We start from the raw sequence: 17,247 nt of genomic DNA on the forward strand, positions 1-17,247 counted from the left end.
TTGTATTTTTGAACGCTGAATAGATTTATATATTGGTTATATGGTTCTGGGCTGTTTATTGACTGTATGTATGGACAATGTATATATTGGTTGTTTGTGTTTGGACGCTTTATTTATTGGTTTTATGAGTCTGGAGGCTTCATACATTGGGTGCGGACACTTTATATATTGGCTATAGAGGTTGGTCAGTGTGTAGTTTGATTAATGCACATGGTTTACTTTCTCTTTTTTCACCCTGTGTGCTGGTGACCTGTTTTGAGAGAAGAGTGTTGTGACCTGTAGCGAGGTGAGAGGTCAGTGTCATGCGGCGCCGAGACTCTCTTGCGCTCGGCTCACGCGGGGCTGATATTGATCCGTGCTGATCAGGATGGGGATGCTGAAGTGCTGTCCTCACGCGCCACAACTCCGCGCGCGTCCACTACCAGGAATGTCTAATGCAGTCCGCTCGTGCTTCAGCACTTGTGTGTTGTGCTTGAGTGGCAGAGTTCGGAGCGCATGCTCACAGTTAAAACAGAAACGTGCTGCGGTGTCACAGGAAATGCTGCAGTTTGCAGTTTGAGTCTGAAATAAAAAATAACAATATTCGTTCGTATTATCTAGTTGTAGATATTCTGTTAGTGACATTACCTTAGATTGGAATTATTTTTAAAGTTGAAAGTCAACTGGCTACAGTAAAACAAACAAACAAACAAACAAACAAACAAAAAAAAAACAGCTGCACTAGCTCCCACAAGCATTGTGTACATGAACAGGATTTTTTTGGCAACGTAGACACTATAACTTATACAATTTTGTTTGCACAATTATATATTTATTACATTATTTAATAGATTTTTTGTGTTGAATGCCTGTAATACGTGTTTAGAGCAGTCGCGTTAACTGAGATCTATCAGAAACGTGGAGCATCTGCGCTGTTTCCGCGTTCAATCATTAGAGTAATGGCCGCCTTCATTTTCCACCCATTACATCCACACCTGCAAGGATACGAGCATACGACCATGCGCACAAGGTCTCTCTCTCTCTCTCTCTCTCTTTCTCTCTCTCTCTCTCTCTCTCTCTCTCTCCTACCACACGGGTCTTGAGTCTGTTCACTGAATCTCAGCTCAGCGTATGATGACTTCCTCTCGTTTTTCTCACAATTAATAAGACAAGCAAACTCATGTAATACAATTAAGAATCCTATAGGTTGCCGCATCCGTTAGTAATGTGTAAACACATTTTACATTCTAGTGCTTGTTACGTCTTATTTTGTGTAATTAGGTTAGTTTTATGATGTCGTTCCTTTCTCCTTTGGAAAAAAATGCTTTTAAAATGTATGTAATTTGTTAATTTACAGGAATTGTTGTTTTAATAAGGAAATATAATCACACGGTCTTGTTTAAAAGGAAGACTCCTCGTGTAAGGCAGGTAAGGCCGTGTTCAGCACTAGAGCTGTATTTCGATTCATTGCACACGTTTGTATAATTAATTGCAATAACTGCGTTATAAACATAAAACTTTCAACTCGAATGAATGTAATGCGACTGTCTGCGTCAAGTCAGATTCGTGATTTTAATGTGATTTCATAAAGTGAAGCACACATAATATGGCATTATATTTAAAAAAATATATATTATTTCCATGGGATGATTATTAAATATTACATACATATTTCTGGACAGTTCACGTTATATCGCCGTTAGAATAACTAAATTACCTGTTAAAATCTATATCCAGTAACATCATTAAGACGAGAGACGAGAAAATGTAACTTTAAATCGTAAGTAGATCTCGTGCTCTTCGGTAACTCAAGTGACCGTGGTCAGTGAACTGAGCTGTGACCTCCAGTAACCCTCTCTCGCGTCAGTTTAGAGCTCTGATACTCACTGATGCTCAGCACACACTACCTGGCCATAGCGTCATACACGTGAGAACACACACAAAACAATAAAAACAGCTTTATATACAGTCGTCGACTTTAACGAAACCTTAAAAGAAAGAAACAAATAGAAGGGTCGTCAATAACTAACTAACTGATTAACTAACTAACTAACTAAATAAATAAATAAGAGAATCTCTGGAGAAGGTGGTATTTCTTGTTTATCGTTGTTATATCGCATTTCCGCATACGAAATAAATTAGAAATGAGACTTTAGATGTATATACAAATTACATAAACATGTCTCTTCTAATCGATTGATGTTGCTCAATTCTAACAGCAAATATTGGTTGTGTAATTATAGTGAATATATTACAATTACCTAAACTATAATTATACAGAATTATATTATTATATTTCTCTCGTGACTTCAGCTGAGAGATTGAATTATGACTTTCTGACAGGAAAATGTAACTGTGTGATTTGCTTTGCGCGATGGCTCCAGGGATGCAGTAACAGTTTTCTAAAGAAAAACCTAGAAGGCAGCACACGCTAGAAAGTCGTTAAGCTTCAGTTGGTCCTCTCATTGGTGTGAATAAGTAAAAAAAAAAAGAAAAAAATGAGATCATACTCTTGATTACAGATAAACAATGAGGTCCTAAGGTTAGATCTGAGGAAAGCTGTTTGTTTAGAGAGCGCACAGGGTCTTTTTATAGCAGCGAACTGCGGGTTGTCAGCTGTTCAGCATGGAGCTGGAAGGGGAATTATGATACAGATTAGAAACAAGCTAGCGTTCATATTTATATTATTTACACTATGTGAGAGAATGCGAAGTCTCATAAACTCCGGCCTTTACAGTGTTAGAGCTGATTGAAATTATTAAGCATGCCTAATATATATATATATATATAAACCCACACTAATAAAACTCTTGTTAGCTCATTTGAAACAACATAAAATCATCCCTTTGTAATACAACGTTTTGTCTGAAACACACAATGAAACAAAAATAAGTTTTACAGTGAATGGCGCACGAATTGAGTCTGTATCTAAGGGTGGCCACCAAGTTCTTTCACCTTCCACCTATTGTCACAAGTTTTACTCTCTTGTTCAGCTTATTCCTTAAAAGTCCGTTTGGAGCCTCAGTCTATCAAATTATTTATTGCTCCTCTGATATAATATTATGAGTGGAAGAAATCTCAGTGAAATGGCTTTCCAGAGGAAAGGTAAATATCATATTTCCCCCGTTATAATTATTATATTGTAATTGTTAATGTTTTCTCTTTACGTAATTCCCTAATGTAATTGTGTTTTTCTCAAGAATAGAGTCTTAAGAATAGACTACATCATGTCATTACATTATATGAACACTATTGTCTTGGTGAGGTAATATATTAGCGCTGGGGAAATTCTATTCTCTTCAGTTTTGTCTTTTTATTTATGCGTGACAATATTTACTGTTACTCCTCTCGGTGTTGTTATACTTCTTTCAGATTCGTTTCATTTTTACATTAAAATTCCGTTTTGAGCCTTAGGCTTAGACTTACGCTTTAAACGATACAAAAGCATCACTCAGTAAGCAAAAAACGTAACTATAGGCTATTTTATATTCATTTTTGTTTTATTTAGGTTTCTTTGTGTTACATGTATTACATACAGGCATTTTTTTGCATTTAGTTCTACCTCCTTGTCGTGGAAACCTTAAAAGAAGCGTTAAGGAGCTTTAAATCAGTGTGATTAAGTACCGTCATACAACGGTACATATTTAACCTTCCCTTTCAATTTATTTTGTAAATGGAAGAGACACTAACTTTTATGTTTTAGCATTGGATGGATTCAATCCTGAATATAGGGGCCTAGCCTTCAGTACATTTCAGTAGCCTTTTCTGAATGTTACTGATGAACTTAGGTTTCTTAGTCAAATTTAGACGTAAAACTTAGATAACATCAGGCTCACTAACAAACACACACACACACACACACACACACACACACACACACACACACACACACATATATATATATATATATATATATATATTTCTGTGTAGAGCCCTGAGCTGGTGGACTCTGATTGGACGAGCGTCGCTATCCCGCTGTTAAGGTGAAAGGTGCGGATGAGAAATGGCGCGAATGACTTCACTGGGTCCTGAGTTTAGAGGCGCAAACAGTAGTCAATCCCTGACTAACTGTGACCTTTTGACATTGTTCCACACTTTTAAGTCGCACATTTTCAAGTTAAACTCTTCACGCGAGCGTAAAGTCCATGAAATCTCGCAAACAAAGCTGTGTGATTTTCCTGCGGCTCAGTGTTTTAAGAAATATAAACAGGCCAAAATACACTCTGTTGTAAAATATATATTTATTTTTAATTCTACATAGGTCTCATTCTTGTTTTATTTAGCCGAGGTAAGTCATAGGCAGGGGAGGGAGGCATGTTTTCTTCCTTTTTGAATGATTTTGAATGATATGTTTGAGGATCTAGGATGGGCGCCAAGTCATTATTCTCAGTATATTTTGTGTGTTTTGACCGAATTTTTAGCGAGAAATGACAAACGCAAAGTGACACGTCTTGGGGTCGTGTATAGTTTTAAATATTTGCTTATTTATTTATCTTAATTATTTTTTTTAACCAATTATTATCCAATATTCAGTGATTATCAGCGATGTATAACTATTAACTATCGTCGTATTAACCATCAGACTATTTTTTATTTTTTTTTTCACAATGTAGGATTGTTGTAAGAAGCAAACTATTTTACTAAATATGTTTAATATTATTAATCTTAATTAAAATATATTTTGTGGATTTGTTTTAAATATAAGCTCAATATATCAATTTATAAGTTTTATTCAGTCTGTATCGGTGACGTATGAGCTATAATCTTGCGACCCCCCCCACTTCGTCGCTCTCTCTCTGTCTCTCTCTCTCTCTCTCTCTCTCTCTCTCTCTCTCTGTCTCTCTCTCTGGCTGTCTTTTCTCTTCTTTGAGGTCTCCCTCTCTCATGGCCAGTGTTGTTTTTATGTGGAAGTCTATGTACAGTTGAGTTTCCTGTTTTACCGAGCTATGACTTTCATGTTGTGTGGTGTGGGCGCAGACGCCGCCTTTCTCCCACAGCTGAATGTGCTTTCTGTGAGAGAGCGGGAATAGCTGTCACTTTTGGCCCAGAGAAACAAACAAAAAAAGCCAACCCCTGAAGGAAATGGGCACTGGCACCGCCCATACGGCACAAACATGACCAGGCCGCACAAATCGCCTCGCAAGCAACACACTCTCTTTCATATTGACTGACCTCGGGTGAGTGTTTTTCACTGTGGAAGTCATTAAAAGTGGCTATACCTGGCCGACCTATGCAAGGTTTCGAAGTGGGAATCACAAAGCATTGTGCTAAGAAGAATGAATAATTGTTTATTTTTATAACTAGTGCAATGTTTTGCTGAAAGTGGGCCATAAAACAACATGGTCTTAATTTTCTATTTATTGTACAAGTAGTCTTAGATACACTTTATTATCTATTCATTAGTGGTCTGTGCCCAACTCAAGTGACTATACCAAAATAGAAACAAAACTTCAAGCCAGTAAAAAAAAATAAAACCTGCTGCCTGGATATAATTACAGGAACTATGACTGTCATATTATCAGCCTTAACTACAATTGATGGGCAGATGAACATTTATAAAACAGCGAAACTGAGACTAAATCCACTTTATCTTTATGAGAAAAAATATTAACGTCAAAGTTAAAATGCAAAGTATATTAGCAAAGCAGTCCAATGTAGTATTAAGATATTTACGTTTATCTGAATACCATAAGAAAATTAAATATCAACTTTACTTACTAGTGATGGTCTGATATGTTTATTTTACCCCTTTGCATCCCAGAGCTTGTTTATTTTATTATCAGAGCCTCACATATCACAAAAAACATTAATATTGTAAAAAGGTACTTTCCAGAAGAAGAAATCCACATTGTCAACATTTACATTGACCACCATTGTGCCATAATTCACATAATTTAAACATTCTTGGCCTTTTCAAATTATTCAAAAGGATAATAGAAAGAAAAACATTTATTTTACAAGGTTTTGATCTGACAGCAGCAATTGTTTTTCTTTAATAATCCACACCTCTGTCTCTCTTACACACGTTTTTTGAACACCAGTGTTGAAAACCACTGGAACAAAGTTTACTAACCGAATAACTGCTTCTCTCCATTTTACTTATGTGTAATTTATATATATATATATATATATTGTTTTTTTTTTTTTTTTGCCAGATTCTTGGATGCTGCCTAAGGTGGACTGAGACAAAAGGTTCCTCTCACAGACATGTCGATATTGGATTTGGTGAGTGCTAAACCATGCCCCAATGAGATAAGTTAGTGAACTTAATTTAAATGTTTGGCTTGGCAAATGCACTTCGTATGTTTGGAACTCTTGGAAACTCTCAAGGTGTCACTTGGATTGAAAGGAGCATTACGACTTCTTGCCCCACTTTTTAAAGTAGGCCACAACAGATTAAGGAAATTTTCAATTTCCCTGCACCTATAAACCGAGAGTTACACGTTCACACCTTCACCTTTTTGATCCTCAAACACAGCAGCCTTCTGCCTGAAAATCTAAATGGCAAATCTGCTTTGTTCTTGGCTATGTGTATTTCTTATGAATCTGCCATGAAATTACCTCAAAACATATTTCTCTATTTTTTAAGGAGATATTTTCATTCCCTATGTGCTTTTTATTGGCATTTAGAGGGTCATTAGGCCAGTCTAGTAAATTCAGTTGGCTCTGCAAGTAAAAGCCAGCAGAATGTTGTTCCGCCAAAATCATCAAAAACATGTTCAGTCAGTGTGCGGGAGAGTGCCTTGAAGTCATTAACAATCAATCTTTTTAGTTTTTTTAGAGTGGTTTTACAGTTTCTGCTGTAGCTTGTTTTGGAAAACAGTGAAGTTAATTGAATTAGGTAACATGACAATAAATCATGTCACATTAGCGGTTCAGTAGAAGTTAGTGTAGTCCAATATGTGTGAGGTTTGGGACACTGTGTAAAATGCAGTAAATGCAATATTCTGTGATTTGTTATTAAGTCAAACACACTCACCCATGTCTATGAAGCCTGCTGTTGTAGAATGAGGCCTGGTATTGTTCTGATGGTATTTCCTAGGAAAATAATTTCCCTTGATGGTAGCATACGTCTCACTGAAATCCCTGTAAACTCCTCCACATGAATGGTACTGTCTCACAAATGCACGTCACCCATGTCGTAGATACTGCTGCACTCCATACCTGCATTGACAGATGTTTGCCTTTGCCCCTTTCTCTCACTGTCTTGATGGTCCCTATAGTCTTTGGCATGGTGAACTCAATGTCTGTTTTTCCTGAAAACAAGTTGAAATGAACACTGTAAAAAATGTCTGTGAATTTTATGGTGGAAATCTGTAAAACGATGACAGTAAATGACTGTAAATTCTAAAAAAAGGTTGAAAACAGTTTCTGTAACAGTGAAATACCGTAAATACATTTATCAGCTAAAATACAAATTTGTACATGTCTTTACTGTAAAATATACATTATTTCACTGTTAAACACACAAACCATTAGTGACCGTACAAGTGTCCAAGGACTGGGAGGAGCTGAGACTCATTAGGGAGCTCCCAGCATGCTTTGCTTCTCCATATTTTCAGAGTTTCTTTGTTTTTTTCTGTCTTTGAGACTTACTGATTTTGGGTTGCATTGGGGTGATCACTGTGTGTGTTTGTGTTTCTGTGAATATTATGTCGAGACGTGTGTTGGTCAGGAAAGTTCACCATCAGCCTGTGTTCCGTGTGTGGCACCCAGATACCGAACATTTCTTTAGTCCTTTCAGCAATATCTCCTTTGAATACAGGATGCAGTTTGGCTGTATCTAAATATGGCTAAATCTCAGTCTCCTTTGTCTAATCTGTCACACAATTTACATTTTATATTTTATAGCAAAACAATATTTCTTTGTTATTTTTATGTAAATACCATGTTTTTTTTACAGTGTATATCTGTATATCAGTCCTTAAATGTAAAATTTATGATTGCCAAAAATGTGACCGTATATTTTACTGTGAAATTCTGGCAACCACAGCTGCCAGTACTTTACCGTAAATTTTACGGATTTTTTTTTACAGTGTAGACTCATCAGACCACAGCACCTTTCCACTGTCATTTGGACCTGAGCTGAACTGAGGCTCAGAAAAATTGGCTGTTTTCTGCATTGTTTTAACTCTTTCTCTTTGCATAGTAATGTTTCAGGTTGCATTTCTTGATGCAGCGGTGGACTGTGTTAAATGATGATGGTTTTACTGAAGTACTTGCTAGCCAATGTAGTTATGTTTATCACAGTATGATGATGATTTAATACAATCTGAGGTCTTGAAGCAGTGCACGGCCTTCCCTGACACACAGATTTCTCACAATATTATGGCGAAAGACCTAAACTCTTTACAGACTTCTCCTACATTGGGAAATATTTGATTTGAACATTTTACAAAGTTTTACACAAAGTCGTGAACCATGACACATCTTTGCTTTCAATGCCTGAACCTTCAGTGGGAGCTCCATATTTTACATTACATACCTTATTGTAAAATGTTTGAAAATGGTGTATCTTGATTATTCTATGAATTTTTAACATTTCTTTTCAGTGTGTTGCAGGCAGTAAATTCCAATTTTTTATCTTTACAAAATACAGTCTATAGTGGGTCAGTGAAATTTTTGAAAATCAGGCTGTACATTAATCAGTTGAATAAAGTTTCAAGAGAATGAACAAAGCAGGGGCAGCTTTGTAATAAGAATGAATATATTCCTACATTGTAAAGCTGAATAAGTTAGCAGAACTCTAAAGAATTAAGGCAATCATATTAGGATTTAAGGAGTTCATAAACTCAAATGTCAGAAGTATGCATTACACATTTACTTTAAGTGTCTACAACCTCATTTAATGCTTACAACAACTTATGCATTTATATGCATTTTTGGTACTCAATACTATTAATTAATCTAAACATAAATTCATTCATTGTCTGTAACCAAGGTGCCAGTCCATCACAGGGCACACTCACACCTATGGACAGTCTTACATGGCCAGGCCCCACCTACCAATGTTTCTTTTTGCGCTGTGGGGGAAAACACCAAAATCCTCAGGGCAATGACCCGATCCGGAAATCGAACCCACAACCCCAGGACTTTGGAGCTATATGACAGTGATTCTACCTGTTGCGCCACCACCTTTCACACTGAAATAAACACATTAATCTGTCCACATTCACTAAAAGCAGTGAACTATGCTAAATCAAAATTTTACAGTTTCACAAACTCAAAAGGAAGAAATTGTTGAAAATAATTTAATTGTTTAATTGAGTGAAACTGTTCATTTTATTTTAAGTTGGAATCTCTCAGTCTAGTTAATTACTTTGAACATTAGGGTTTACAGTGTAGTTTTTAATGGCATTTTATAATTAGATATTATAAATTATGTTTATTTTATGTATGCATTACAACAACAAGTGCGGCACAGTGGCGCGCAGCAGGTAGTGTCACACAGCTCCAGGGGTTGTGGGTTCGATTCCCGCTCCGGGTGACTTTGAGGAGTTGGTGTGTTCTCCTCTGGGTGCTCCGGATTGGATTGGCGACTCAAAAGTGAATGTCTGTGTTGCCCTGTGAAGGACTGGCGCCCCCTCCGGGGTGTGTTCCTGCCTTGCGCCCAATGATTCCAGGTAGGCTCTGGATCCACTGCGACCCTCAACTGGATAAGTGGTTACAGATAATGAATGAATTACAGTAACAATCACTCTTTGTTTATATAGCATTTTCCATTTAAAATACACAAACACAATCAGAAATACCTCATTTGTAACACTATTCTCTAAAACAGCACATTTATAAATGATAGAAGAAAATCATCTGCAATAGATAGGCATATATTTACATAAACAAATATAGTTTTGATCTGTTTTTAATCAAACATGCATTGTATATATTCTCTGGACTTTAAGGAGCTGTATCAAATATCCACCCAGTGAGATATATATAAGTTATGCTGTTTGCAGTAAACCTGCATCAAGAGGTTTACATGACTTCATAGAGCCATCAGGGTTATAGAAACTGAACGAATCCAAAGTTATGCACTCAAATGAACACATTTACAACATTTGACAGATGCTCATATCTAGAGCAATGTACAGTTTTAATCTTTGTATTAGTTTAGTTTGGTGTGTTTGCCTGAGCAGAGATTCAAATCCAAGTCTTCTACATAGACGGCACTGGTGTAACCTTACAGTCAGCAATCAACTTTTCCTATAAGCACATACGTTGCTGCATTTGAACTATATTATTAGGAGACTTTTAGAGAGATGGCTTTGCTACAAATCAGTAAAACAAAGTTGAAACTAAGTTCTCTGCATGTTGTGGGAATGTCATTATAAGGTGTATGGTTATTATTGTTGTTGTTATTATTAATAGCATTATTTATATTTGGGTTCTATCAACTTGTGCAACATCAGAAAACCTCCCATGCCCATGTAATGTAAAAATGCCCTGAAATATTGATGTTATATATGTTATATATTATATATGATGTTCACATTGTTCAACCATAACATGAACACTGAAAAAAAATCTCTGTATTTTATTAAAGTTACTATTTTACCTTGAGACGTGTTTGTTCTTCTGCTGAAACCACTCTTAATGTTTCAGTGAACCTGGGCACCTTGAACACTCCAGAATTCTTTTTTTTTCTGATAAGGACAAATGCACAAGTTCTGGATTTAACATGCGCGTGGTGTTCTTCTCTCCTGTGGTTCGTTTTTATTTTAAGTGTGGTTAAAAAGAGGGAAACACAATTCGGTAAGATTTACATGTGTTGAGAGGAATGAGTGTTGATAGCTGACTTCATGATATGAAGAAGTATCCAGACCCCCTCCCTTTCCTCTTGCAGGCATGCCTCGTCCCGGCTGTCTGCTGTTTACTTTTTTCCCCCCTTGACCACCTTTGACGAAATCTCCAAAGCAAATGGAGGAATCCTGGTGGAGCGAAACCCCTTTACACTAAGGACTTGGTTTGATATCCCTGTGAATATCTAATGCCTTACAACTTTGTGACTTTGCCCACATCAAGAGTTCACAAGTGGCCTTCCACAGGTTATTAAAACAGTCAGGAACAGTGGAAGATGAACATCAAAACAGTAGCAGTCTGTGAGAAAAGGATTCCTGTGCCCTGAGTTGCAGAACTGATCCTAATTTTTTATTTTTGCTGTCTGGTCCTCTCAAGAGGAGGCCTAGCGCCCGCAGAGCTCTCTGAATACAACAAAAACATCTTTGTCTCATACAAATATTAGTCCAATTTGATACTTTTTCTTTCAAAACAATGCTCAAGGCACTGGAAAAGCGAGCTATATCTCTGACTCTCGTAACTGCCGCACTTGACTGAATATGATGTGAGGACTGTGCAGTGAAGTGCTTCATTTCCGCCATATTTATCAATGTATGTCGTACCACATGGGGTGCATTTCAGATCGCTCCATCGATATTATCAGCCTGGAGCGACTGGTTTGAAAGCAGGTCCTTTGCTGCTTGGGTTAGTGAACTGGAAGGAGCTAATTTGATTGACTTTGAATGCCAAGTTGCCATGCTGGAAGCCTGGATTCCCTTGACAGTCTAGGCAGTCATGGTCAGTGAGCTCATCAGCGGCTAGTCAAGTAGCACCTGACACATGTCAATGTGGAGAACAACAGTCCATGCAAGTTAAGCTAATGCCCAAAGTGATGGTGATTTGAACGAATGGGACAGATTGTCTTTAATGACAGTTTTGCAGTGTGTGATGATTCCCTCCTGACCTCCGCTTAAACGTGGAGCTGCAATTGGGATGTATTATTTGGAAGACAGACAAAGTGAAAATGATGATAATTAATTGTAAATGCTTTACATAGAGGCAACTGTCATGTTTGGTGAAAATTGTTTCACACATCAAGTCCACCAAGACTTTAATCCTTACTATTTTTTGCTGAATTTAGACTGAATTTAACCCTTCACTTATAGTTTTCATTTCAAAGATTGTTGATTATAAACAATGCATTGTTTAAAAGTAAATAATTAGTGGATTTATAGCCATTTCAAATCTCAGTCTCAGCCTGTGTGCTACTGAAAATACCTAGAAGGAGTACAACAGCTTGTCAGTAAGCACATGACTCATTGCAATGTTATCTTGGCATCACATTTGGCCTTTCAGGACTGAATAACCTTGAGAGTTCTGGCTCTGTGCCATTCATTAGGATCAGTAATGTGATATCAGAGATACAGTATCTGCAAAGATAGATATTAGTGGTGGGAAATATGGATGCTAAATATCATTCAATATTTTGAACAGGAAATAAACAAAAAGAACAACACTAGTAGTGTCATGTTTAATATCAATATAAAGGAAACAAAGTTATGATTATTAAATGCCATTAGTAGATTTCAAATAATATTTTATTTTTCAAGCTTTTTATCTTTTAATGATTTTCACAATATACATAAAAAATTAACATTCCTGCAAGTTATCATCATAATTATAAAATGTATCATATTGCCACCCCTGGCAGTTCAGCAGTGTTTGTCCAGTCAGTACTAGACAGTCTGTCCAAACAGATGTACAGTACCCATCAAAAGTTTGGACACATTTTCTCATTAGTCATTGGTGGAATAGGGCTATAGGTACCAGCCCCACCTCTGCACAACCCAATTATGGTCTCAAACACATTAAGAAGGCGAGCAGTTCTACAAATTAACTCTTGACGAGGCCACAGCTGTTCACTGAAATCCATTCCAGGTGACGACCTCATGAAGCTGATTGAGAACGCCAAAAGGTTGCTACTTTGAAGAATCTAAAGTATAAAACATATTCTGTTTTTTTTAACACTTTTGTTTACTACATAATTCCATATGTGTTCCTTCATAGTTTTAATGTCTTCCATATAAATTTACTTTGGAGAAACCCTCCCTGAGTGGACATTTGATGGGTACTGTACCTGTGCTCTAGATATGTACATTTTATATACGTCACCAACAAACATCCTCCTCAAAGTTCTACTCATTTATATCAAAACCCCTATTTTCAAATATTATTGACTGAAAGATATTTAGTTAATGATTTGTTTTGTTTCTGAGCAGATTTTTTTTAAATAACTGTCAAAACCCAAAGACCATACAGGAGTGCTTTGTAATTTTACAATTACAGATTATAGTCCACCTGTTTCTCTGCATACTTTCTTATCCCCATTTTAACGTACTCTTCAATGTTCAGGACCCCCACAGGACCACCAAAGAGCAGGTGTGATCTGGGGGGTGGGTCATTCTCAGCTCTGCAGTGACACTGACGTGGTGGTGGCTGTGTGTTAGTGTGTGTTGTGCTGGTACGAGTGGGTCAGACACCGCAGCTCTGTTAGAGTGATCCAGTGATTGCTGTGTGTGTTATACATTGAATACCGATACATTCTTTCAATGATGAGTCACAGACATCAGAGCACCTGTCAGTAGCTTTTACTTTGAGAAAAACACAGGCAGATTTTTCTTCATCCTGCCAGCAGCTTGTTGTTGCCATTCGCAGTCCTGTGGCGTAACCACAGCCCTGAAGGGCCCAACACGCACCTCAGTAAGCATATGTGCTGTCTCTTGACTGTCCCTTCTCTGGGATGTGGCCCTTAAAGTTGGTGTTGATAAGCAAACAACGCCAAGGCGCACAGGAAATGAGCATGCTTTCTTCCCACCTCTCTAGCCTCGTGCAGAGAGAGCTGGCCATGGTGGTCTCTGGTGGTTCCGCAACCCGGTTGGGGGACGCACACTGGCCCTCTCTCCATTTCTCAACACTTGACAAATAAATGGGAAACACTGTTGACAGCTTCTGGTGATGAAGCAGGGGGAGAGGGAATTGCATGAAAGGAGTGGCTCTCCTTACTGATTTTGCTGCAGTTTTAAGGAAAGTGAAGAAGGAGGGAAGCTATTTGAAATTACAACAGGCTTTTTCTTCTTCTTTTAACTCTGTGATAATTTAGTAAATTAAAAAAATATTTTGTAGTGAATCAATAGGTACATTGCTTTCAAGGTTTCAGGTTTCAGTTCAGATATCCTCATGTTCATTGTAAAACTACAAGGTCTATGAGCTGACAATACAAGACTTCTGATAGCTGGTTAATATTATGTGAAAACAGATTTATTATAAGACTCTTGGATTCATTCAGAGTGCTCAAAACTCTAATAGCAAGCAAGAAATGCCCTGAAATATTATTTAAATTCAGAGTAAGGAGAGCTACAACACTGTTTCCTGTCCTCTAAATCCAATTTCCTCCAAACAGAGTCTCATACAAATCAAACATTCAATCCTATTTGGGAGTACACAAAGTCAAAGTGGACTAATTGCTTAAGGGTTTGGCCTCCTGTCGGGTTGTGCAGCTTGAGTTCAAGTTCATCGTGAGTTAGTGTGTGTGTCTGTTAGATATTGTGTATTTAATTGAAGGGCCCACGGAACACTGGCGTGAAGCTAGGGGGAATTATTAAGCATTAAGCAAGGCCCTTCTGGGAATTGGGCCCTAATCAAGGAGCCAGGGAGCGAGCTCGGAGGCTGATGAGAATTATGACGATTATGACATGTCAGCACATGTCTCTAGGACAAGTGGACAGACGATGAGTTAATCAAGGGCTGGATTAAATGGCTCCATGCTGCTCAGAAGCCACCCCCAGACTCCACACTATCAGTTTTCACTGGTAGTGCCTTAATACTGTGTGTATATATGTGTGTTTTTAAGCTTGAATTATTCATCACCAGGCCCTTTTACTATTTTGCTTGTGAGTGGAAGGTTAACCTTTGTAGGTTTTGAGCCTTTGTTCAATATTTGTGAAGTGTTGTGTGGTATTTTGCACACAGAAAGAGAAGCAGAAAAACAACCCATAATTCTGCATTTATTTAGCATGCTAATTTACAGAATTATTACGAGACACTTTACTCTTTCTGCTCCTGATTCAGCAATGGATAAAGAAGCTGGGCTAACACATTCGTAACAACTTGGAAAGTTATGGAACTGCTTTAAAGGCGATGCTCATGACTGTAAAATTCAGAAGATGTTTCTTCACCATTTGCTAGATCTCTAGTCTGTTTGTGTGCTCAAAACTGATCTGTGTTGGAAATGTTGTGTTGAAATTTTGAACAGCACCAACCAAGATGATATTGTTCTGGATAATATTGACTTAGTTTTGCTCTTTTGGATTGCGTAAGGTGGAGATGTCTTCAAATCCGGAGACAGCTAACTGAGTTACTGAAAGGGCTACAAAACTAAACAACTTGAGTTACAAATAAGTTTCTATGGCAATTCAAACAGTAAATAAAATCTTACAGACAAGTTAAACTTCAGCCACGTACAAACACCAGTCCTTTCTAAAAAGAACACAGAAACTGTGTTTCTCCAAAATCATAGACATTCCTTTAAAAAACTTTTGGCACTGAAGTGCCAAAGAGGCCATTCACACACACACTTAGGAAAACTTTTAAATAGTCAATCCAACTGCCAGCATGTGTTTCGGGATTGTGTAAGGATACCCGAGCATCCGGAGGAAACCCACGCACATCAAACGCATCAAACTCTTCACAGAGGGGTTTGAGCTGTGTGACCTGTTGTACCATCATAAAAAAAAACAGTTTTGCATACTTAAATTATTAATATCACATGGAATCTGTCATACGTCTAGCTGAGATTAGCTTCTATATAATGATTTGTTGTTGTTCTTATAAATTGGCCAAATGTTACCATAATCTTAAGCTTAATCATAATCACTTGCGCTGATGTCTGCATGTAGATCACAACTTCCACCAAACAAGAATGTCTTTTTTTCAAAGATTGTATAAGGCAGTCAAGTCTGGGTTTGCCGAGCCCAAATTGAACTTCAAAAGGCCAACTTTTCTTCCTTTACAAGGCCGTTATTAGCACATACAGTATGGGCACATGAGGACTGCAGCACAGGCGTCAATTCAGTGTTTATATGTAGCTGAAGCAAGTATTGATTTGCCATTTGGAGAAAAAGAGCAAGCTGATGCTTGTACGATTGCAGTGGAGAGGCAGTGCTATTTGCCCAGCCTGTTCCTCAGCACCGTGCTTACTGTATACCTGATTTCATAACTGCTGGGTTCTGCCAGCCACAGGGGGAAAACTCTCAAACAATCAATAACTCAAATAGTACCTGACTTCTGGAGTACATGCTGTAGCACCAGCCTCTATTTTTAAAAACGTTTGGCTCTTCAAGGGAAACTCAGCTCGCGCTGGCTTGTTTAGAGAAGACCTGTACCTTTCATTAGCCACCGTGGTTTTGTCTTAGCATCAAGCTAATTGATTGGACCTCACATATGTTAATCCTCCATCGGAGGGAACAATGGCCTATGTGCTTGAATTTACTCCTCCTTCCCCCCCATCACTAATAAAGCCACCTTCCCTGCTGATGGAAAATTGTCAGTTTACCTCAAGCTACAGGGGGCTTGGCAATCAGGCCTTAAAAAAAGCACTGACAGGTTAACCTGCTGTGCACAGGGGTCTCCTGGGAGAGGACTCCTCTGCAGTTTTACATGCTACGCTTCTGGCGGCCAATGAAGGACTCACCACATAATAGAGTTGTTACCAGCCACTTGAGTTTAACCTTTGTAGGACCTTGAGAAAAAAAATGGAGATGCTTAAAACCACATTGTGCTCTTTTTCCCCCCTCCCACCACTGTTCTCTTCAACCTCTCTCCTTCATTTGGCTTTTGTTAGTGAAAATGCACTTTGCTATCCAAGGACAGGAAGTGCATTACAGTGATCAGAGACAGAAGATTATAGCTTTGCAGTTGTGTGAAACTGCTGCACGTCCAAAGGTGAACTTGTGACGTTTTGGGGCGTTTTCACACCTGTAGTTCATTTGCTTTGGTCCCATTGAGTTCAGGAGTTTGCACTTTGAAGCATTTGTCCCTTGGTTTGATTTGTTTTACACAAGGAAATATCCAAGTGCACCAAAATCCTTCACTTCAAACCATGTGAGAATGTTCTCACCACTGATTGGTCAGTCTGACTGAGGTTGGAGCAAGAAAGTGAACACAGGAAGAAGCTTTGTTTATTTCTCCGATTAGCAGCTGAACTCTAACCAGTTCTGTCTTTACCTGCTCCACTGCATCCAGCACAGAAAGTGCCCCTGGCTACAGGAGCCATTTAGCTCAGTCCGGCTGTGTACACCTAATATTTGGGTTGGATCAAGGACCGATCACATTCTCACCAGATAAAAAAAGTGCACCAGACCGGACAGAGTCCACCTCCTCCCTAGAGTCTTCATACAGTTGTTTTGTTTTGCATCTGATTACCTCTTTTACACC

At 38.0% G+C, this 17,247-nt stretch overlaps 1 long non-coding RNA gene across 1 annotated transcript in view; it reads left to right on the forward strand.

Annotated features, from left to right (window-relative positions):
* The window catches only part of LOC136710754 (uncharacterized), an 84,358-nt gene that overhangs the window by 8,711 nt on the left and 58,400 nt on the right, over nucleotides 1–17,247 (forward strand). Inside the window, exon 2 of the long non-coding RNA XR_010804661.1 lies at nucleotides 6,135–6,204. This is a non-coding gene — a long non-coding RNA (uncharacterized lncRNA). The remainder of the gene's footprint in view (nucleotides 1–6,134; nucleotides 6,205–17,247) is intronic.

The sequence above is a fragment of the Hoplias malabaricus genome, chromosome 12 (assembly GCF_029633855.1).
Source record: "Hoplias malabaricus isolate fHopMal1 chromosome 12, fHopMal1.hap1, whole genome shotgun sequence".
Taxonomy (NCBI): Eukaryota; Metazoa; Chordata; class Actinopteri; order Characiformes; family Erythrinidae; genus Hoplias; species Hoplias malabaricus.